The sequence below is a fragment of the Magallana gigas genome, chromosome 2 (assembly GCF_963853765.1).
Source record: "Magallana gigas chromosome 2, xbMagGiga1.1, whole genome shotgun sequence".
Classification (NCBI taxonomy): Eukaryota; Metazoa; Mollusca; class Bivalvia; order Ostreida; family Ostreidae; genus Magallana; species Magallana gigas.
The window spans coordinates 32,078,383-32,101,822 of record NC_088854.1 but is presented as its reverse complement, the minus strand read 5'-3'; the positions used below and the strand labels follow the sequence as shown (position 1 = coordinate 32,101,822).

General features: G+C 33.7%; 1 long non-coding RNA gene across 1 annotated transcript; it reads right to left on the bottom strand.

Annotated features, from left to right (window-relative positions):
• Positions 1-3,122: 3,122 nt before the first annotated feature.
• LOC136272940 (uncharacterized) lies at positions 3,123-20,463 on the bottom strand. Its single transcript, XR_010711012.1, has 3 exons — positions 20,175-20,463; positions 8,539-8,605; positions 3,123-6,586 (listed from the first exon to the last, which is right to left on the bottom strand). It is a non-coding gene; the product is annotated as an uncharacterized lncRNA (long non-coding RNA).
• Positions 20,464-23,440: the final 2,977 nt, after the last annotated feature.

The window sequence follows — 23,440 nt, the reverse complement described above, 5'->3', positions numbered from 1 at the left end:
AAAAGCAAAAGTGGTTATATACTCTCTAGACAATGGTCTATCATTTGGTATACATGGATTTTTCCGGAACTGCATCTTAAGCGGGTGCAAAAATGCCACCTTGGCACTGGCATAATTATCAGGCAAAGTGTTACTGGCCCTCCAATCAGATTTAATTCTTGCTCTTGCTGAAAACCCACCTTCGCAAATAGCACTGGAATACATAGGACAATTTCAACACAAATAAGTATGTTCTTGAAAGTATCTACCAGGTTGGGATCACAGAATAATCTCTTGTACAACTCTTGCTCTCCAATTCCATCATTCTCTCTTTCATGTGCACTTTGAGACCTGGTCATTATACCTGCTCCAGTTGCAGTATATTGAAGTTCATCCTATTTAATACTGCAGCATATAGAACTTACACAAGGTATTTATTTCCTCTCCATATCATTGCCCAAGCAGCATCTATTTCAGGGAGATTTATTGGAAAGAAAAAATTCATGTCTATGAGCAAATGATCTGAATATATATCTCCAACTTGTTTACCTAGTATATGACTGATTGAATCAGGCCATTCTGTTTTCTCTTTAACTGTTCAGGTGTGGAAGAAGGGGCATAGAGTTTAACTCTCTTGAATATGTTTTCTTGATCAACATTGTCTAGACAACTCTACAGTTTTTCACATGGTCGTTGTTGCAAAGTAACAAGCTGCAAAGTGGCTGTCTCCAGTGCCTCCACTGCATCGGGCAACATATAAATGTCCTTCTGGAACTTGAGAGAGAGAGAGAGAGAGAGAGAGAGAGAGAGAGAGAGAGAGAGATCTAAGAACAGCAAGGACATCTTTTAAGAAGTACATGTGGTTCAAAAGGTTGTAGTCCTTTAGGTGCTTTATGATAAATTTTGCTCTGCTTTGAACATCAACAGACCCAATATGCCCTCAACAGTGTTTTCAAAGTGATTGACAAACACCAAGTACCGTCGCAAAAGAACATCCAGGCAGTTGCTTAAGTGGGGCATCCACCCTGTCCCCTCTAGATTCACTGGCTTTAACATTTTCTCAGTCATAGCCTCTGCCATAACCTTCAATTCTATCAAAGCTTTAGCACTGTACTGGTATTGTTTGTGTAAATTCAACAGCACACTTCTAAGATCAGCAAATATACCTGCATACCTGTCCTTCTTTGAATCCAATGCACTCAATTTCAAACTATGACACATAGCAAACAGATGAGGTACTTCATCTTTCAAAAGCTTTGTTACACTGTGCCTTTTCCCGAGGTAAACGCTAGCTCCATTTTAACCAGTAGCAACTATAAACGCTCCTTTCAATTTCAGCCTTCATCAACTTTATTCATGGCTGATTCAGTTGCCGCTAAAACACCTTCTGCATGTGCATGTTCTACTGCCTCTTTGCGTATGTAAATATTTCCTGCCACACCTTGATCCACATACCGTGCTTTAAGGGGCATGGTCACGATTTGTGTCAATGCTTCAGGAAGGCATTTTTAATAGGCAACCGGAAATTGAGTGTCATTTGTTGATTTATAAGCGAGTTACAGAGCTTGAAAATTTTTTGCTATGTAAACAAAGCGTTTGTTTACATTTTGAACGTTAAAGTGAAAATGTCAGTTTTAAACCTAAAACGAATGTGTTAAACGTTAGGAACTGTTAATTTACGCTTTAAATAAATAAAAAGATAGACAAATAAGCTGGAAAAAGCTTTTTTACTGGTATACTGAACCTATGTCAACAAAAACAGGGCACGAGCATTGTTTACATTAAAAAAAAATTGAGCCCTGTATCTTGCTTATAACTCTATGAATGACTCTTAAATTTTATTTGATCATTAGAAATGCATTTCTAAAGCAGTGTAAAGAATAAAAATATAAAAAAGAATTTGACCAAAATCGTGACCATGCCCCTTAAAAATTTCATTTTTAGACACAGATGTATCCGTAGCACCATCAAACATTACAGACAGAACTCTTGCATTTTTAAAACCATGGAGAATGAGCTGCTGGTTATCATGTGTAGATATACTCAATAAATCGGCGACATGCCATATCTGTTTGATAACTTGATGGAAAAACCACTTCATTTTTTCCTGGAGCTCTAGAACTCAACCCCCATCTAATCTTTCCATTTGGAATAAAACTCTCTTTTCATATTTTTTCTTTGTTTCTGCTCTGCTTTTAGCTTTCGATGCATCATTTTCCTTTTTCCCCCGAGAAACCGAAGTTAAATATAAAAAAATAGATAATCAACCGATCAGTTGTCGTAAAAACTTTCCACTTGCTCGATTCTTTCTTTAATGCCTAGAAAACTACCGAGGTCTGCCGATCGTTTTTGTTGAATAGATACATAATCAAGGAGGTGTGCCGAGTGACTTTCCTTAGACTAGACTGGTCCTCTGTCTATATTGAACGAATGTCGCGCATATCAGACAAGCATTGCCAGTCTATCCGTACTTAGACTGGCTATGTACGGTCTGCGTGGCTGTGTACACTTTGTGAGATTACTACGCAGTCATTCGAAGATAGTGCAGATTCTAAATTGTTTAAATCATTTTATATTAAAAGAAGTATTCAAAAATAAAAACAAGAAATTTCCATGATAAGTTAATCATAGTTAAATTATCTGGAAATATGTTTATCGACTAGATTTTTGTTTTTGTTTTTGGAATTTCGATCCCGACATCAATTCTCATATATATCGGGATCCAAGTGATCGGGATCAACGATCATAAATTCAAACAACTTCAAGAAGGTGTGGATCTTAGTTCTAACGAAGTTTTGATTCACAAACACACAGTGGAAACATAAAGGAACAAAAAATAAAAAAAAAGTTATGGGAAAGAAAGTAGGAATCATTGATTTTTTCAGTGAAATGGGTTTTTTTTTTAACTGCAAATAGGTATTTTAGAGCTTAAAATTATGTCTCATTTGATGTTAAAATAACTATGAATAAAAACATGCAAAAGATAAAAAAAAATCTTCTTTTTATGTATTGTTTAATATATGGCAAAATCTTGAAATATATGAGTTGTACAATATTTATTCAAAGTTCACTTCATAATCATCTTCGCCAGCCAAGGGTTTTCGGTCCACTTTGCTCCCCATAAACCCTTGGCGGATTTCGTTACGAAAACTCGGTGATGTGGTGGCGCTATCTAGCGAGCAACTTGAGTTGCGCCCCTTGCATGTTTACATTTTAATCGAATTAAACAACGGGTTTTTTATACACTATGGCATTAATACAACTTGAAAACATGTTGACTACCGAATATCGGAACATAATTAACGATGCTATTAAGTACGAATTAAGTTATAACCATGGGAAAGCACGGAATGTTTTATTCGTAGTGTTTTGTAAGGATCTGTACCGGGAGTGAAAAAGTCGCCGATTTATATGAAAGCTTTCATGCCATAAAACCCGGTATCTTTGTCGTGAATAATGCAAACCAAAAAAATAAAATAAAACAGAGCTCATTGAACCTTTAAAAGCAATAACCATAAGCAGGAACGAATATACTAACAGGATAGGCAACTTCTACATTCGCCATGCATTCACGCGAGCCTTGCAGAACTACATATGTATAATCCCAGTAAAATATATAGGTTTTTAAAGCGATCTGGTTAGACCATCGTTGGGGAGGCACTGTACTCGAGAACTTGTGCCTCAACTTGTTAAAAGCACCGAATGTTTTACCAAAGATCACACATGTGTTTTCTTTTAAAGTTTATATTTACAAGCACTGCGATTGGATCAGCTACTCGCAGCTGTAGCCAATCATAAAACGGAGCTTGTCACCGAGTTTTCGTAATGAAATCCGCCAAGGGTTTATGGGGAGCAAAGTGGACCGAAAACCCTTGGCTAGCGAAGATGCTTCATAATACACCTTTTCGAAATAAAATATGATAAAGAACTATTGTTCAGGTGAGCGATTTGTGGCCCATGGGCCTCTTGTTTAACTTGTAGTTTTTGGCTAAAAATTACGTTGTACAAACATATTACACTAAGTTTGCTTGAATGACCCATTGAGTGAAATTTTAACACGACCAGTCAGACTACCATTGTGCAATGTTTACTAGCCCGGACAAACTTTTTCTAGACGGACGTGCCTTAATGTTGAGCCATGTATTTCCCATTATAAATTTCCGTAAGAAATTATTTTTCGTTCTTTTGAGTTTCTCTGGGTATAAACAGATGATTTATGAATGAAGAAATCTTGAATTTCCCCCTTTCATCGATTTCATTTGTTCTTAATGGACAAGTGTGTTTATTTTCATTTAAAACCACCAAAAAGTAACGGAAGCAATAACTTGGGACAGACTAGAATATGGTTACAATACATGCACGGCTTTAACAATTTTATATAAACTAAAAGGTATTTTCAAAATACAAAACTGCACTAATTGCCTTAAGTACGAACATATATAAATATTGATTAGTTCTTAAACTTGCTGTATCAATTATTTAATCGTATTGTTAAATTCTGTCTTTTTATGTGATATAAACATAGTTATTATAAACACATTTTCACTCGTAGTGAGATGCAAGCGTTTGTAGAATCCATCGAAAAGTTTTGGTTTTAAAACATTTAAACCAGAAACACTATACATATCACTGACAGTCTAAAAAAATTGTGTAAGACCAAATTTCACGCTTTTCATTTTCAGATTACCATATTTTTTTTAGTAGTGTATGTGTACTATAGCTAGTTATTGAACCTTTCGTTTTCTTCCTTCTCCATAAATCCTATAAATCGTTGTATTTCAGAGACTTCCATGAGCTGACTATAAAATGTTTTCCTTTCTTCCTCATCAAGTCGTTCTTTCAGTTTTTTCTTTAGGCTTTTGTTAGTCAATGAGGGGCAGTTAATGGATGAGCAAATTTCTTCATAACGATTCCTAGAGCTTAAAATCGCATCTTCCACAGTACCATGTCTCCATACAAACATTTTTCGTTGCTCTAATGATGTTGAAATTGTTTCGAAATCTTCATCACAACCAATGAGGTATGAAAGTTCTTTATCAAAGTATTTTGCTTTTAACTTATCTTTATTAACATTACCTATCTCCAAAAAGTCTTGTATTTTACATGTTTGTTTATCAAATTTTACAACTTTGTCTAGATCCCATAAGCATAAGCATGGAAGATTGATAAAATAGCAAAATGATTGTATTTTCTTTGTATTTTCACAGCCGCCGACCGGAATAATTTGAGATGTGGTTATATCCTTATAAAGCTCATTCATTCCGATCACTCCCCTCTCTAACAAATTACATTTGTATTGGGTAAAAATACCTTGCACAACCTCCTTGTCTATTGGTCCTTCCACTAATAAAACTTTGGTTGAAAACAACAACGTTCTCAGTGTTTCAATGTCAGACACTTTGGAGAGTTCCGTATTTTTCCCAGCGTTTTTAACAGAACATTCGTAACTGTTTGAGGCTGTTTTCTTTCGGAAGAAAACATGCGTTTTGTCGATGGTAATGGTGTCAATAAAATACGGACTATGCGTCACAACAATAATTGTCTTCTTGTATGATGTTACGTGCATGTACATCATTGTCTTTAATCGTTCAATCATTTGAGGGTGCATTCCTCGATCAGGATCTTCTAAACAAAGTGTCTGAATGTGTTTGTGCGCTAAGAGTAAAGAGGTCAATTTTGCCTCTAAAATCCCTTCAGATGTCTTCAGCAATGGGAATTCTGATTCGTTATGTTGAACATACAATAGTCCATCTTTTTTTATGAATTTAAATATTTCTGGATATGTAATAAATCGAAATATTTCCCCCTCTAACTGTTCATCAACATCATCTCTATGGTCCTCCGACAACAAAGTCGTTATAACTTCTGCTCGTTCACATGCCATCTTGTAGTTGATTTCCTTGTATTCCTTCTTGATTTTCTCACTTCTTGTCCACTGTACCATTCCAATACCTCTTAAAGGAAGTGTAGACACATATTTGTTTTCGATGGTTTTCCAGCTTGGTTCCTCTGGTAAACAATCTTTCTGAGGATTTGAAGATTTTATCAAATGAAGAAGTTGGATAATGTTAACACTCTCCTTTTCTACAATTGAATGTATTGCCTCTTTATCATCTGCACCGTGAACCAAACCGTTGTAGGTTGCAATGCTTTCTGACGATTCTTTCGAGCGAAGAAAAGTGTCATTTTTTGCTGAATAAATGAAAACTTTGTACATCACATCATTCCCAGGTTCTTTTATAATTCCAGAAATAACTTCATCATATGGAGACAAATTGAATTGACAGAATACATACGCAAATGAGTTATCATCAAAAGAATTAGTTACTGATACATTTATTTCATCTGTCATGCAACGCCGTATTAGTTCTATAACAGTACTTTTTCCACAAAAATTAGCACCTACAAAAATATTTAAAGTGTTCCAACCCGCAGTCACTTCTTTTTCAGCATCACGCCTTTGCTTTTTATTTGCACTTGCATTTGAAGAAGTTGCCTCTTTATGCAAACTTGCCTTACTCCGTTTCTCCCTTGGAGTTGTATCAAAATCAATAACAGTTCTGTCTTTGAAATGCACAAAATTCTCCAGAGTTATTGATTTTAGCATCTGAAAAAGAAATTTAAGAAAAATATTAATGTTTTACCATATTTATTTAGTTTTATGGGTGTATTTTAACCAAAATATCAGGAATGATGATGTCTTGAACTGTTTATCAGAGAGAGAGAGAGAGAGAGAGAGAGAGAGAGAGAGAGAGAGAGAGAGAGAGAGTATATTGAGTAATGTTGGTGATTGTAGTGCCTATGTACTCAAATTTAGAAATACTAAGATATCAGAGATTTTATACCTTAATTTACTATATGCATTGACTTCAATTGGAATATTCTATCAGACTGAAGTTTGGTTATAAAAATGAATCATATATGTACAAGGTTGACACTTGAATTAAGAAGTAAATTTTAGCGACATGAAAAGGGGGGAATCACAAAATTTTGATTATAGCATGTTATGAGAAATCTGTTAAGGGGTTTAAAATTCTCTCAACGAATCTGATATTTGTCAGAGACATGGAGCCATCTGTATAAAACGTAACATTTATTTCGTATGGTTCAATGATACGGAATCAATTTTGATATGTATCCTTGTTCGTTGATTCCAAAGTGGGTATTGTAATATTACATGTACTTTTGCTTAGATATTAAATAAAACAAGCATTCTGAGAGTGTTGCATAAGCAATACACGTCCCCTACCGGAATTGTGAAAACAATGCACTGTTATGCAGAATATCGAACCCGAACATTAAAAAATTGGAATATAAATGATTAATTTTCCCGAAAATGTGTGAACCAGACGCTACAAAAGTGTAAACTTCATCTGTAGTTTGACATTTTAAAGCTGTTCAGCAAATTTCATATTATTCCTCAAACGCATAAAGAAAAAAAGTGTGGAAAGCTGCAGTGGGACAGACAGACAGACGGGCGGACAGGCAGACGGACGGGCGGACAAGACGGACGCAGAGGAAAGCTATAGTCCCCCGGTAGGGGACTAATAAAACTTCTTCTGTAAATGTTCTAGCCAATAAGCCAAGCAGATTGAATGGAATCGATATTTCTCCTACCTGATGACTAATAAAGCGACTAAAGAAACAAAATCTATTTTTCTCTTTTATGCTTAATACATAACTTTTGATTTCCGTTATTTAAGACGTTTCAAAAATTTGATTTACACTCATTATGAGTTAAAGAACTAATTTTAAGTTTTTGAAAATATTCAGGAAGAGAATAAGAGGTGTTCTGGCACATGTACAAAGGTACATGTACTTTTAGTATTGGATTGTGTCCGTAACATCACACATTTACCTATTTTAACAACAAATGTAGCGCATTTTTGTTTAACTTTTTATTGATTCAGTAGTTTACAGGTATAAAGTTACCTCGTAACACATTTGTCGCTTAAAGCTCGATGTTTCTTTTATATATCAAAATTAATTCAATTTTTATATCTTCAAATTTTCATGAACAAGAACACACATTATCAAGTACATGGTACAAACTACTTAAATTAAATCTGACTGTGTGCTCATCTCCTATGTAAACTTCTCCAGGTCTTGAACATTTTATCCAGTCTAGAAGATTTTTGGTATCTTTTTTTCTAAAAATTGACTGGATTGCCTCTTTACCTTATTTTGTCTGCGCAAAACCGTTATAGGTAATACTATTGTCCGACGACCTCAAGCGAAGAAAAATTCCTTGTTTGTCAGTGAAAATAAAAATTTTGTATACTTTTACTTCATCGCCCTGTGCTTTGATAATTCCAGGGATAACTTCATCATACCAATCTAAATCGAATTGACAGAACGGGTATGCAATCAAATTTTTCTCGAAAGATTTTGTTACAGACACATTTATTTCCCCTGTCATGCATCGTCTAATTAATTCTAAAACAGTACTTTTCCCACAGAAATTGGCACCAACGAAAATATTGAGACCATTGACACCCACCGTCCCTTTGTTTTTGCAAGGTCGAGGGCAGATGTCAGATTGTTTTTATTTAAACTCACTGTTTAAATTAATGATAGTCTTCTCTTTGAAATGGACAAGGTTTTCAAAAGTAACTGCTTTGAACATCTGAAAAGAGAAGTATTAAAAATGTAAGTTCTTCAAAACGACACAATAAAGCAATATTGTAATAGTTTTGCAATGCAAAGTTTGAATATATTTTTCATACTTGTTCAATGGGTTCTTCGACATCTTTTAAAACATTTAAATGTTTAATGTATACATGTATATTTCAGTACATGTATATATATATATATATATATATATATATATATATATATATATATATATATATATATATATATATATATATATATATCGTTTTTCGTGTTACTTTTTTAAATTTCGATCAATAATTCGCCGACCGCTGTTGATTTTATTGTGTTTTAATATATATATATATATATATATATATATATATATATATATATATATATATATATATATATATATATATATATATATACTTGTGAAAAAAATTCACAACTGAATTTTAAAAAAACTTAATAATAAAGATGTTATATCGTAGATTTTGAAAAACGTTGCGTAATCTTTAGGATAAGATTATTTGTTCGTAGAAACCGTAGTTTCTAATGCATATGTTGAATAATCTTGAAGGTCACAGGGTTAATTTCATTAAAAAATAATTAATTTATAAGTTTTACAAGGATCTTAGAAGTTTTTAAGTTACATAGCATATTTCAATTTCACATGTAAAAGTTTGTCAGGATCAGGTAAGTGTGTGCCATTGCAGTTAAGTTATTTATTTAGGTACTCAGCTTTAAGATATACGATATTTTATACAAAACTGAGGTTGCCTCTTTATACAATGCATGCTTATAACAAAATGAAAATAAGACTTTATAGTTCTGCTTATAATTATGTTAAACAAAATATTCATTTATAATTTTCCGTAATATATGACATTTGTTTTTCTTCGCAAAAAACTGCATGATAGCCTTCAATAACTTAACTTAGGGACGTTGGATCCTGCGATCAAAAGTCTTAAAGTTTTTTTCCTAAAGAATTTTTTAAAAATCTACACACATAGCTTAACCAAAATTCAGAACAAACTTTTGGGGTCTATATGCATTTGACGCTACGGTGTATTTAATATGACCTTTCTGCACTGAAAGTACAGATTGCCCATAAATCGCCTTTCCCTCTATCTATACTACTATATTAAAATAATAAGCTCGAATTTTTGGTCTTTAATACCGATAAATCAGAAGAGTACTGTCTTTTGTTTTATATATTTTAAACATCATGGGTACTCGGAGATTACCAATTTGTTTTAGTTTTTTCTCAATCAGGCTTCGGTAACTATTTGAATATGGATAATCCGGAGTTTCGTGACCTTCCAGTCAATGCCAGTACATGTACTGAGCATGGAAATGAAAGACAAAAAGATACATGTAGATCCAGAAGCAAAAGCCCAAGCATACCAAAAATGGCCACCTTTAAAGGAACTGACTCATTAATTGGGAAACTTTTATCTACCAATTTGAAAGAACAGCTGGTAGGAGACAATGGTCTGACAATAAGAAGTTGTGTCGGTTGCTAGACTGCCTGGGGGATGTTGCATTGAAATATGCCCGTCGAGTTAATGTTCACAATGACTACCATGCCCTCAAGAAGTATTTGAAGAGGAGATTCAGTACGAAGGGGGCTCCAGTTGTAGCTCGCAGACAACTTTCATTCTTAAAACAACATGAAAATGAAACAATGAAAGAATTTTCTTTGCGGGTTTATTCCCTAACATTATATGCTTATGAGGAATGTGAGGGTGATATGATAGAAGATCTGACAGGAGATACCTTCCTGAGAGGCTGCAGAGAGAAAATTGCGGCAAGACATGCAATGGATGATATGGAACCTCGTATCATCCAAAAAGCTTTAAAATTTGTTAAAACTACTCTAGCCAATGATAGAGCACTCTTTGGAGGAAGAGCTAACGCCAAGTCACATTTCAAGATGAATCAAATAAGACAGCTTCTACAGGCTCCACTGATAACATGCAGGATCAAATTGACATTCTTATCAAGGCAATTGAAACTCTAAATACAAATCTAAGAATGCCAAACAGATACTATGTCCTGAGAGCAGACAAGATCGGTTCAGGTCGCCAAGCCCAAATATGAGAGAGAGGAGCCCAAGAAGATTTTCAGATGGTCCGCAAGGTCAAAAGCTTAGGGATTGGAACCATATGTGCCCTCAACAAGACAAGTCACCCGCAATGTCCTACTATCGACAGCACGAGACCCATTCGCAGAGTAGGGCCCTCGCTTTCATCTGTAAGAGTGGGTAGTACTAAGGATGAGGGTTTAAACACCAAAGGACCAGGTCTACAGGCCTAGATTGGTCCTCGAACAGAAAAGCCAAGTTCTTGAAGCTATGATAAGAAAGTCAAAAGGAAAAAGCCTAGTTGTAGATGCAAAGTTCAATTCAACGGCTTTAGGGCCATTATAGACACTGCAGCAATGCTGACCCTAGTAAACAGGAAGCATGTTGAAACCCAGAGTGGAAATCATAAGGTAGTTAAACTGTAACTATAATGAGGTTTAAACTCTACAAGCAAAAGATTCAAATTGGCGCGCTTTCTTTTACCTGCGACTGTTGCTATGAATGATGACATCATAATAGGCTGTATAGTACGTGTACCTATAGAGCTGAGTAAGTATGAAGAAGCATTTGCGAGGCGGATCTCTAGATTCACCTTGTCTTCCGTCAAGTTTTCCCCCTCAATACCAAGTCTTCCCAAGAATTACATAGTACAGCCTACGCAGGATAGTAGAGGACTCTTAGGCTCAACCATACTGGGAAGGGGAAAGCAAACCTTCATGCAGTTTATCAATGACTCCAACAAGTGTATTAAGTTGCCCGGTGGCAAGTGTGTTGGCTTTGCAGAGGTAATTGGTGAAGATTGCTTATAGTAGTTGGACCATCGTCAAATAACAAGGCTGGAATTACGCAAACATAGACCCGGATAGTAAATTCGCCCTACCTGAACATCTTGTAGATTTATTTAATAGATCTGCAAAAGACCTCAAGGAAGTCGAACAGGAGCATTTAAAGATATTGCTGATAGATTTTCAAGATGTGTTTGCTAAGCATGATCTGGACCTCAGTTGCCTTTCAGCAATGAAACATCGTATCGATACTAAGGATGCCAACCCAGTTAAGTATAAAATGCATCGAACGCCACTTGAATTTCAACACCAGGAGGAGGAGCATCTAAAGAAAATGCTTGACGCAGGTATAATACAGCCATCAAACTCAGAGTGGGCATCAGCACCTGTCCTAGTCAAGAAAAAAGATGGAAATGTAAGGTGGTGCATTGATTATCGCAACTTGAACAGCGTCTCTGTGAAAGATTCTTTTCCCCTGCCTATCATAGACACCTTACAAGGAACCAAATTCTTCTCAACCTTAGATATGGCCTCTGGCTATTAATAAGTTGAGATTGCAGAAGAAAATAGGAAAAAGACAGCATTTATTACCCGTTACGGGCTCTTTGAGCACACTCAAATGGAGATGGGGTTATGTAATGCCCCTGCCACTTTTCAGGGGGCAATGCAATTGATTCTTAGGGGACTGACTTTGAGTCAAGTTTTTGTCTTCCTGGATGACGTCATTGACTTAGGAAAGGATTTTGCTGATGGGCTTGATAATGTAAGAACTACATTACAAAGGTTCAGAGAGTACTCTCTAAAATTAAAGCCGAATAAGTGTGAATTATTTCGTCGCGAGACAGAATACTTAGGAAAGGTTGTCAGCTTATCTGGAATTTCCATAGCTCCTTCCAAAATAGAAGCGGTAAAGGCCTCGCCTCGTCCAATGAAGCAGAATGAAGTTTTAGCCTTTCTGGGATTCTTAAACTACCATAGGGATCACCTTAAGGACTTTGCTTCATGGAGTGCATGTTTGTATGATCTAGCTCACACAAAAGGACATTTTCTGTGGGAAGATTCACATGAAGAGGCTTTCCTTCGAGCAAGGACTGCATTGGTAACTGCCCCATGCCTATCATATCCACGCCCTGATGATTTGTTTGTACTGGACACTGATGATTCGGATCATGCCGTAGGCGCAGTACTTTCACAGGTCCGAGGCGGAAAGGGAACGGTAATCTACATCGCAAGTCATGTGCTTTTAAAGCCCCAAAGGAAGCACTGTACCACGAGGAAAGCGCTACTAGCAGTGGTAAAATTCTGTCGGCATTTTTGGCACTATCTACTAGGCAGACGATTTATGGTTCGTACTGACCTCAATAGTCTTGTTTGGTTAATGAGATTTAAGCACATTGAAGGCCAAATAGCACGCTGGTTAGAGGAATTGGCTCAATTTGACATGGAAATTTTACATCGCCCAGGAAATAAACATACTTATGTAGATGCTCTGAGCAGAATTCCAGATGATACATCTTCGCTAGCCAAGGGTTCTCGGTTCACTTTGCTCCCCATAAATCCTTGGCGGATTTCATTACGAAAACTCGGTGACAAGCTCTGTTTTATGATTGGCTGCAGCTGCGAGTAGCTGATCCAATCGCAGTGCGTGTAAATATAAACACATGTGTGATCTTTGGTTAAACATTTGGTGCTTTTAACAAGTTGTGGCTCAATTCTCTAGTACAGTGCCTCCCCAACGATGGTCTAGCTAGTTCGCTTTAAAAAACTATATATTTTACTGGGATGATACAAAGTTCTACAAACTTGTCAAGGCTCGTGTGATAGCATAGGAAGTAAACAGGGCAAATGTAGAAGTTGCCTATCCCGTTAGTGTATACGTTCCTGCTTATGATTATTGTTTTTAAAGGTTCAATGAACTCTGTTTTATTTAATTTCTTTGGTTCGCAATATTCACGACAACGCTACCTGGTTTTATGGCATGAAAGCTTTCATATAAATCGGCGACTTCTTCACTCCCGGTAAAGGTCCTTACAAAACACTATGAATAAAACATTCCGTGCTTTCCATAGGTTATAACGTAATTCGCATTTAATAGCATCGTTAATTATGTCCCAATATTCGGTAGTCAACATGTTTTCAAGTTGTATTAGCGCCGTAGTGTGTATATAACCCGTTGTTTCATTCGATTAAAATCTAAATATGCAAGGGACGCAACTCAAGTTGCTCACTAGATAGCGCCACCACATCACCGAGGTTTCGTAATAAAATTCGCCAAGGGTTTATGGGGAGCAAAGTGGACCGAAAACCTTTGGCTAGCGAAGATGCAGATGATAGGCCAGTATGTGATTGCTATGCTGAAGGTGCATCCCCAGAGCGCCTTCCGTGTTGTGGATGTGGCTACTGGGTAAGGGCCCATAATCAATGTATATATATATATATATATATATATATATATATATATATATATATATATATATATATATATATATATATATATATATATATATATATATATATATATATATATATATATACACAGACCCTCATCACATGGAACAGACCAGACTCCTCTCCGAAGTCTTAGTTTGACCAATGTATTGTAAGGTTTGTGTATACATGCACACACGTGTCAATAAATATTGACATTATTCACTCGTCTCACATCACCATTGTCAACCGACGCGAAGCGTATGGAGGGTAATCGTGTTCCAAAATTCAGACCTGTAAACTTGTAGATTCAAATATACAATGGTGTTGGTATGTGAGTCTGAGTATTAATGTGTTTGATTCTGATCGTGTAACCTATAAAAGCTCGGGCACAAACACTTTGAGATTTGACTCAGTTCCTTCGTATGTTGCACAATTTTGTAGCTTAATTGTTTTTGTTAGTTAATTTAACCTTCAACTATGCACATTTTTAATCCATAGTTTCTGCATTAGTCTCTTCATCCTCGGATGTAGAACAGTTGACGTGTTACAAATCGACAAATGTAAAGTCTACAAGTTTGTCGAATTTTGACATGACCTTATATATGGCAAAATTTTATAAACAGGGTATACAATGACATATAATTTTATATATTCGTAAGAGTAGGCGATACAGCAGGTATGATAGTTTAACACACTCCCAAAGTCGACAATACCAAATTGTTTATTAAGGATATTATTTTCACTGATATTCGTGTTCGTTTTTAGCCGGGCTCTGCTGAAAGCAGAGTCCTGGCTATAGGCAGGCAAATCGCCAATGTTACTATAAATAGCACAAATAAACAAAAAAACCAAACAGCGTCAAGGTAAAGCTTCCGCTATACCAAATAGTTACACAAAGAACCACGTTTTGTCAAAAGTGTTGGTATTTTGTTTCCTTTTTTTAAATTCCGAATGAATTGTCTATCTTTTTTAATTTTCTTATTAATAACGTGTTTTTAAAACATTACTATTCATTTTGGACACATACAATGCGCATGAATGAATTTCCATGAACTACTTTACTGTACGATGAAGAAACGGGGATTGAATATATAATGCTTGTTGCAAATTTCAAGGCAGCAACTGTTAAACTGTTTAACTTCTACTAGACAGACATATTTTTTGTTTATACCCGCTTACAAAATTTGGTCGCTCTCTGATGCTTTGCCGACATTAAAAGTATGAATAAGAGAGAGAGAGAGAGAGAGAGAGAGAGAGAGAGAGAGAGAGAGAGAGAGAGAGAGAGAGAGAGAGAGAGATTTTCAGTTTTTACTACACAATATGCATAAAGACACACCAAAAGAGCCCGGCTTTCAGTACTTCGATTTTTAAATGCCGTGATAAATTCCTTATAAAAGTTTTAGCGTACATCGATGACCTTGATTTGACGATCAATTATATAACATGTATTTGATTAAATGTTTCGAGCAAGTATGGTTCGGTGTTTTCATTCCAAACATAGCTTTTTTTTTCGAAAAGAGACGACAGCCATTAGTACGTCTAAAAACTGAGTAACTTGGCGGAAAAAAGTTGGTGGGTGCAGCTGCACTAATATCTATCATAATGTTTTGCCAGTTTCTGTGTGTTTCTGAGAGGCTGGAACTACCTTAAACGACTCCACGTGAAATTTGAATACAGAAAATCAACAACAACAAGCTCTTATATTTGTTAAATGAATCTCATTAAAATTTCGGATCGTATGAGGGTAATGAAGTACACAGTACAAGGTACAAACAACTCCTCATAGTAAATAATTTGTCGCCATGTGTTCTGTATAATAAATATTATCTCTTATTCTTTTTTTTTATTTCCAATTTTTTGTAATTTCATTTTTCATATCCATACCTACACAAACATAAGTAATTATACTATGAAGTTGATACAATCAGGAAAAAAAATCCATATGACTTATGCTTTTGGATATATTATTTCCATTCAGACCATTTTTAATATGTTTGTAAAAAGAAGAATTTCTAATATCTAGACAACTTTCAATTTCATATCTAAAATGTAAATGACACATCAGCCCAGCAATGTTTGTTTTTTTTTTATTTCAAAGACATTGCTGTTTTGTATATAAAATTAGAAAGTTAATGACTAAATTTGATTTTGAGAGAGGAGCCTCTCCAAATAATACTAGTATAATTGATTACCTTAAAACCAACTCTCTTTGAGGCAGTTTTGTAAATATGCAAACTCAACCTATTCCAGGTAGTAAGTACAGTAAGACAAGGTGTGAAAATATGTTCAATGGTTTCAACTTCACTCTTGCAGAATGTACAAGTGTCGTTATAAACTTATTTTAGCTTTTTCAAGTAAGCTTTAACTGGAAGAAGTCTATGTAATGTTCTATATTGTAACCACTGTATACTTCATAGAAAGTCGATTGTAGATTAATGCATATTTAAGGCATATAAGGAAGCGCTTATAATTAAAATCATTAAAATGGGGGTTTTTTTTCAAGGTATTTGCTCAATAAGCAAGGCAATGGAATAATTCTTTATATTTATTTTGTGTCTTTTGGTACAAACTATTATAAAAATATTTGTATAATTGAAAATTCTACGAAGTTTTGAAGTACAATAGAATTCACTTGATATATGCACAACAGCTTTAGTTCAAATCAATTGATTTTAACAATTCGTGTTTAAGTGTCTGTTAGTTGTTTGTTAACCTGTCAGGACGGTCCATTAAACGGTTTTATGGTGTTATCATGTCTTCTTTGCAGTAGTTTGTAAACTATCGAATTAATGCATGCACCCGAAAATATAACTTTACAAGAATTTAGTTTTAATTTGATCTGTGATAAAATAACTGAACAAAGCATATATTGAGGGTTGTTTTGCTTATTATTGATTTATAATAATGTGACTTAAAAAATGTATATAAAAACATTTTTAACCAGACTAAAAACAGAATATTTTTGGATTGGGGCGTTTTAAAATTTCTTCGGCATAGATTGCTGTAAAATCTTCATAGTCATTACATACAAACAAACATCTTATACTTTAAACTTTAAATGGCAAATCTATATGAAATTTGTTCTATCCAGGAAATTTAAAAAAACATGTATACTTTACGCTGCCATTATCACTAAACGAGAAAACTCATATTCGAATAACCAATCTTCAGAAAAAATGGAATAGAATTATTTTTAATGTCCAACAAACAACTCAATATTTATCTTGAAAAAATAAACATACCTTAAAAGATTTAACATGAAAAAGATGAAGTGTTAGTAAAAGTTAAAAGGCAATCCAGACAAAAAGTTATCGGAATGGTTTGAACATAATTTCTCGAAAAATGAAATAATATGTTTTGTTTGATAAGTATAAAAACTTACTTATTCAAAGCAAAGAAATGTACATATGATAAAAATGAGCTTACATTTCCGTTTGTTTCCGTCTTCTTTCTATTTTATCTATATGGCGGTTGTCAGCTATTGCGCAGAAAAAATATTGACTCGTTTAAACTTGTGCATTTGACTACTTTTTATGCTTCCGTTATGTTGAATCATTTTTGCCTAGTGACGATCTGTTATGGTTTTTTGTTTCATAACAACAATGATATTATTATCAGTACTTAAAATTTAAAGCAAAATTACCATTTAAAGGGTACCTGCAGCGGCGGTCAATTTTTTTTTATTCCGGAAATAATTTGGAAAACCAAAATATCACACCTGGGCGATTTTTTATTCAAGCCGATTTGGTGCGAGGTGAACTGTGACGTCACAAGGTCAACGTCGATGTAAAAGAAACAAGATAATCTTATATTTACAACCTTTCTTTTTCTTGCATTTTCTTATCGATAAATAATTTGATTCATTATCAGCTTTAGATGAAGTGAAAAACCTATTTATTGACGTAGGAATTGATTGTGGTCACGTTATATTAACTTTCAAATACCTGCAATATATAAGATGGAAATTAAGTTTTGGTATGGTTTATGAGATTCATTGCACCAGGATTGCGAAAAGGACACCACAATTAATTTTGCTTCTTATTCCTATATAGAAAAAAAATATCTATTGAAAAAAATTCATTAATGTCTAACTTCAAATTTGGCACATCATTGGCCAGCATGGAACTTCTTAAACAGCATTACCAAAGAAAAGGAAAGTTAATTTAATAACATTCAAGATATGACCCTTTTCATAACATATTTCTAAACGGTGATACCTTATACAATGTTAAATCAAGTCAAAACTGGTAAGTATTTTAATTTCTTTTTGTTTCCCAAGGTAAATTCTAGAGTATATTTTTATTTCTTACCTGTAGTAAATCTTTAAGAAAATTTCACATTTAGAATAGTAGGATAAATAGATAGCCACTTTAAGATATTAGTTATAGTGCAGTCTCTTGGTCTACGACTAAATAATGATGATGAATAGATACAGGTAACACCTTTAAGAGGGTTAACTGATTGTGATCATTTTTAGAGGTACATGTATTGGTTCCCTCTAGAAGAACAGGTCTATATAAAATAAGGAAAATACTCAAATTTAAAAGATAAAATATTTGTATTGTTTTATTACTTGATAATAGTTTATAAATAGAATTAGTTGCCAAAACCCTCAGAACAAATCAAGAGAACTAAAAAGTTGCCTATTGCTATCTTCTAGGGTATTTATGTCTTCCTTGCGCAGTAACGGAAATTTATTGGTTTTGTTACCAAATTTAACTTCCGGTAATCTACTGCAAATCTTAAATTGTTGTGTTTCTTCCGAACAAGAACCTGTGGAACCCGACTGTTAGCGGTTTGATGGTTCAATGATGTTATATATATTAAAGTCCTGTACAATACAATAGGCGTTGAATCGTATACATGTAGCTTCCCCCGGATAATTGAAAAAGATGTTTTCCAGGGGAAATTATAATTTATACAAAGAGTATGTAAAACTTTTTCAAATGTATGATTTACTCTATCTGGTAAATATGATGATTTGATACTTTGGTTTAAAATATATCACTGTATATATTAAACACTTGTCATCTTTGAATAAAATAAATGGAAAACCAAGAAGGACTGATGCTTAAAAGGTTCAATAAAATAAATAAATGCATGTAAAATGTAATATGATCATAGCTGCCTTTGACATGATTCTAAAATACATGTAGGAAACAAAATTTGTAATAAATAAATAACTGAATTATAAGAGCAGTCATTTAAGTTATTTTTGCTGCCATACGAGGGTTGTTCGTAAATTCTTGAAACATTTACTCTAACTTCCTAGGGAGAAAAATAAATCATTGAATCACTGTTTTGTTTTTACATTTTACATTGCATATTATATATATATATATATATATATATATATATATATATATATATATATATATATATATATATATATATATATATATATATATATATATATATATATATATATATATGTATATATATATATATATATATATATATATATATATATATATATATATATATATATATATATATATATATATATATATATATATATAATCATTAAAAACCTTTCCTTTACCTCTAAACTTTTCTCTTTCTCTAAAAAGTTAAATATAAATCTAGTCTTCACGTTACATACTGTTTTGTCTTTACATTTATTCACAACTTTGTCAAGATCCAATAAACACACGCATGGTAGATGTATTTGCAGAATTTCTGTACTTTTTTCATGTCCTCGCACCCACCAACGGAATTAACTTGAAAGGTTGTTCTATATATTTCAAAATCATCTTTTAACTTTACTTCTCCCCCCATTTTATTCTTTTGAGATGTGATTTTAATTTTACGTTTGCTTAAGCTTCCTTTTGTAATATATTGTGTTTGTATTTGGTAAAAATACATTGTACAATTTCTCTGTCAGTTGGCCCTTCTACTAACAAAACATTGGTTGCAAACAACAACGTTCTACATAATCAGTCCACCCAGCTGAAAATGGATACCAGCTTACGCTGAGATTTTACCTGTGAGAAGGATTTTAATTTTTTTTTTTTACAATATGGCGCCTAAAGACTACTAGTATTCTTTTAAAGTCTTAAGCTGAACGTCGAAAACGTAGGAATTAGAATGACAGATTTCATAAAAATATTAAGAAAAATTATTGCATAGAGCAGGAAAAGTAATTAATGGGTAATTTGAAACAAAATTAGGTCATTGTTTCAACTACAGCAGTTTTCCAAGACTTTAGGAAAATCAGACTCATTCATGTAAGAATTAGTGAACATAAAACTAAACTTACATGTAGCAAAAGTAAAATAAAATTTAATTTAATACTTTACCTTCAAAGATGCTTACAATAACATCCGATCCCGTGTTCCTCCTTTTTCTGTCTGTTACGGTTGGCAGTAGCAAAACGGAAAATTTTTGATCTGTCTCAACTTGTGTATTGCCTTCTTGAGTGTTAAATGCTGCGCCTGTTGTGCTTTAAATAATAATGAAACTACAGAGTGATCAATATTTATAGTTAATGATAGGAAGTGGAAATAGATTTTTGTATGATATCATATGAAATATTTCTAGAGTCTAAAAAAACTGAAACTAAAACTGAACTTTATTTATTTTACAACGATTAATTGACAAGTTTCAACTTAATTATATTAAATGTTAGTAAGCCGGAATGCCCGGAGGAAACCCACGTTGATCACGGAGGTCGAACTCGGGACGCAGCGGCAATAAGCAAGTGAATTGTCCACTGGGCTACTTGGGCACCCCTATTAGAGTCCTATAATGAATAGTTTTGAAATGTCCTCGCATACCCATCACACAAACCGTAGCGTGCAGGGTAGCGGATTTAACATCAATTATTAAAAAATTAGTAATTTTATTATGTAGTAAAAAATATACAGTTCAATTTCATGTCCACAAAAGGAATCAAGAAAAGTTTTGGTGAAATACGAGGGTTGTTCGGAAATTATTGAGAAATTTTTCTATTATTCCTTTAGTAAAAAAGATAAACTCTTGAAATTTTACCAAAACGTAAATCAGGATAGAGTTTATCAATGTGAAAAGTTTCTTGTTCGTGGCATGAATAGATCATTCTTAGTTAGCTGACCAACGTGCCTTCGTCCTGTAACCCGGCGCAACCGCAAACTTTTCGCAACGTCATTTTAACGCTTCTTATTGCTCCCGTGTTTTAAACACCTTACAAACGAACTGAAATCAGAATTATTCTTTATTTCTCATCGTTTGTTTTAATTTCAAGATGTCATCATTTACATTTTCTCTCATTATTGTTTTTTTTTAGAGAAAAAATCGAGTTATTTTTACCCGAAAGTAATTACTGTGAATGTCTCCTGCAGTCATTGTTCACATATTTTAGAACTGTTGACAACAGTTAGTGTGTTAAAAGTTGTTAATTAATCCCTTTGGCCTAATTCTAGTTAAACAATCAGTGAAAAAAATATGATGAACTGAAGTTCTATACCATGTCTTGTCATCGTATAGTTTTTTACGCAATTGCGTGGCTTTAAAAGGTCTTCTTCTGAGATTTCCACCAGTTTAATGGTTTTCGTTGCGCCGCATTGACGTCAAAATTCAATGTAAAGTCGTTGTCAGATTTTTATTGTTTGGTAAATATATGTGTACCATATCCGTATTTCAACTTGAACATCAGTGAAACTTAATCAACAGTTAGTCGCAAAGAATAGCAAAATGAATATATTTAATTTGATTTCTTTTATCATTAACTGTAATTCTACGGACACTTATAAAGTAGATGTTTAAGTTGTTTAATATCCGAGTTCATGGCTGCGCCGGGTACACCGACCACCGACTTGTTTATCTACCGTCGTAAACAAAATATTAAATATTCTTTTAATATTACTTTGTTTTATTATTTGCTGGTGTTTCTTCAGTGTCTATGCCAATTTTCACCAAAATTCGTCACTTAGAAAAGAAAATAATCGATTTGTCTCAATAATTTCCGAACAACCCTCGTACATGTCTGATGAAATAGATCTTCCTAATAATACCTGAAAACAGCAGAAACTGTTGTTTGTTCTATTGTTCTATTGTTCCATTATTATTGATTTATACTAAGATTTTTAACCAGAGTGACAACAAGCTATTTTTGGATCAGATCGTTTGCAAATTATGTCAGCATAGATTGCTTTAAAATTTTCAATGTCAATACACACAATGAAAAACCCTATACGTAAAAATTTAAATGGAATACCTGTGCAGTATATATAAAATGAATGTATACATTTCTTTTTCTTTGTGGCGGCTGTGCAGAAAAATCGATATTGACCCGTTTTAACTTGTTTATTTGCAGACCGTGTTGTGCTTCGGTTGTATTGAATCAGTTTGATTAGTGATGATCTGTTACAGTGTTTTGTTTGATACATGTAACAACAATGATATTATCAGTATATACATTTAAAGCAAATTTTAACTTTTAAAGAGTAACTACAATGGCGGTCAATTTTTATATTCTGAAGATTGTTTGGAAAACCGCGATTTCACACTTGAGCGATTTTTGAATCAAGCCGATTTGGCGCGAGATGATCTGTGACGTCACGAGGTCAACCTCGCTGTAAAAAAAAAACAGAGGGAAATCTTATAAAATTTTTTGTTTTCTTGCATTGTCCTATCGATAAATAAATTGTTTTTCTTTTCAGTTCATTATCAACTTTGGATGAAAAACAGAACCCGACAGACTGTAACACAGCTAAGTTTGCTATTTAATGACATCAGATTGATTGTGGTGACGTTCATTAATACCTTTAACATGCAATATATTAGATTGGAATTCAGTTTTTGTTATGGTTTATACGATTAATTAGACCAGGAAACACCACAATTAGTTTTATTTCTTATTCCATTCCAGAAAAAATATCTAATAAAAAATCCATATAGCTCTGAACTTAATTTGGTACATCATTGGCAAGCATAGGACTACTCGAACAGCTTTACCAAAGAATATTTATTCGATAGGATTCAAGATATGACCCTTTTCATAACCCATATCTAAACGTTGATACCTTAAACAATATTAAATCAAGATATGAGAGACAATCTTCAGATACAACAAAAATGGTAAGTAATTTAACTTCTTTTTTTCTCACAAGATAAATTAAACTAGGGTATATTTTTATATCTTACCTGTAGTAAATCTAACAAAAAATGTCACATTCAGAATGGAAGCGAGGAATATATACATGTAACCGCTTTAAGACATCAGTTATAGCACGGACTCTTGGTCTAGTAATTATAATAAATAGTAGTGATGAATAGATACATGTAACACCTTTAAGAGGGTTCGATGATTGTGACCATTTTTAGAGGGAATTGATCCCCTCTAGAAGAACCGGTCTATATAAAAAATAAAGAAAATACCCAAATTTAAAAGATAAATATATGGATTGTGTCATTACTTGATAATAGTTTATAACTAAAAAAATGATATCCTAAAATTCTAAGAAGATCTGATGTCCAGGTTGCTGACCACCCAGCCTCCTTAAGATATAACATGTAGTTATACATGTAGCACAAACTGATGGTCCATATGATATTATTAGAAGAAATTAAAATGAAATGGATCCAC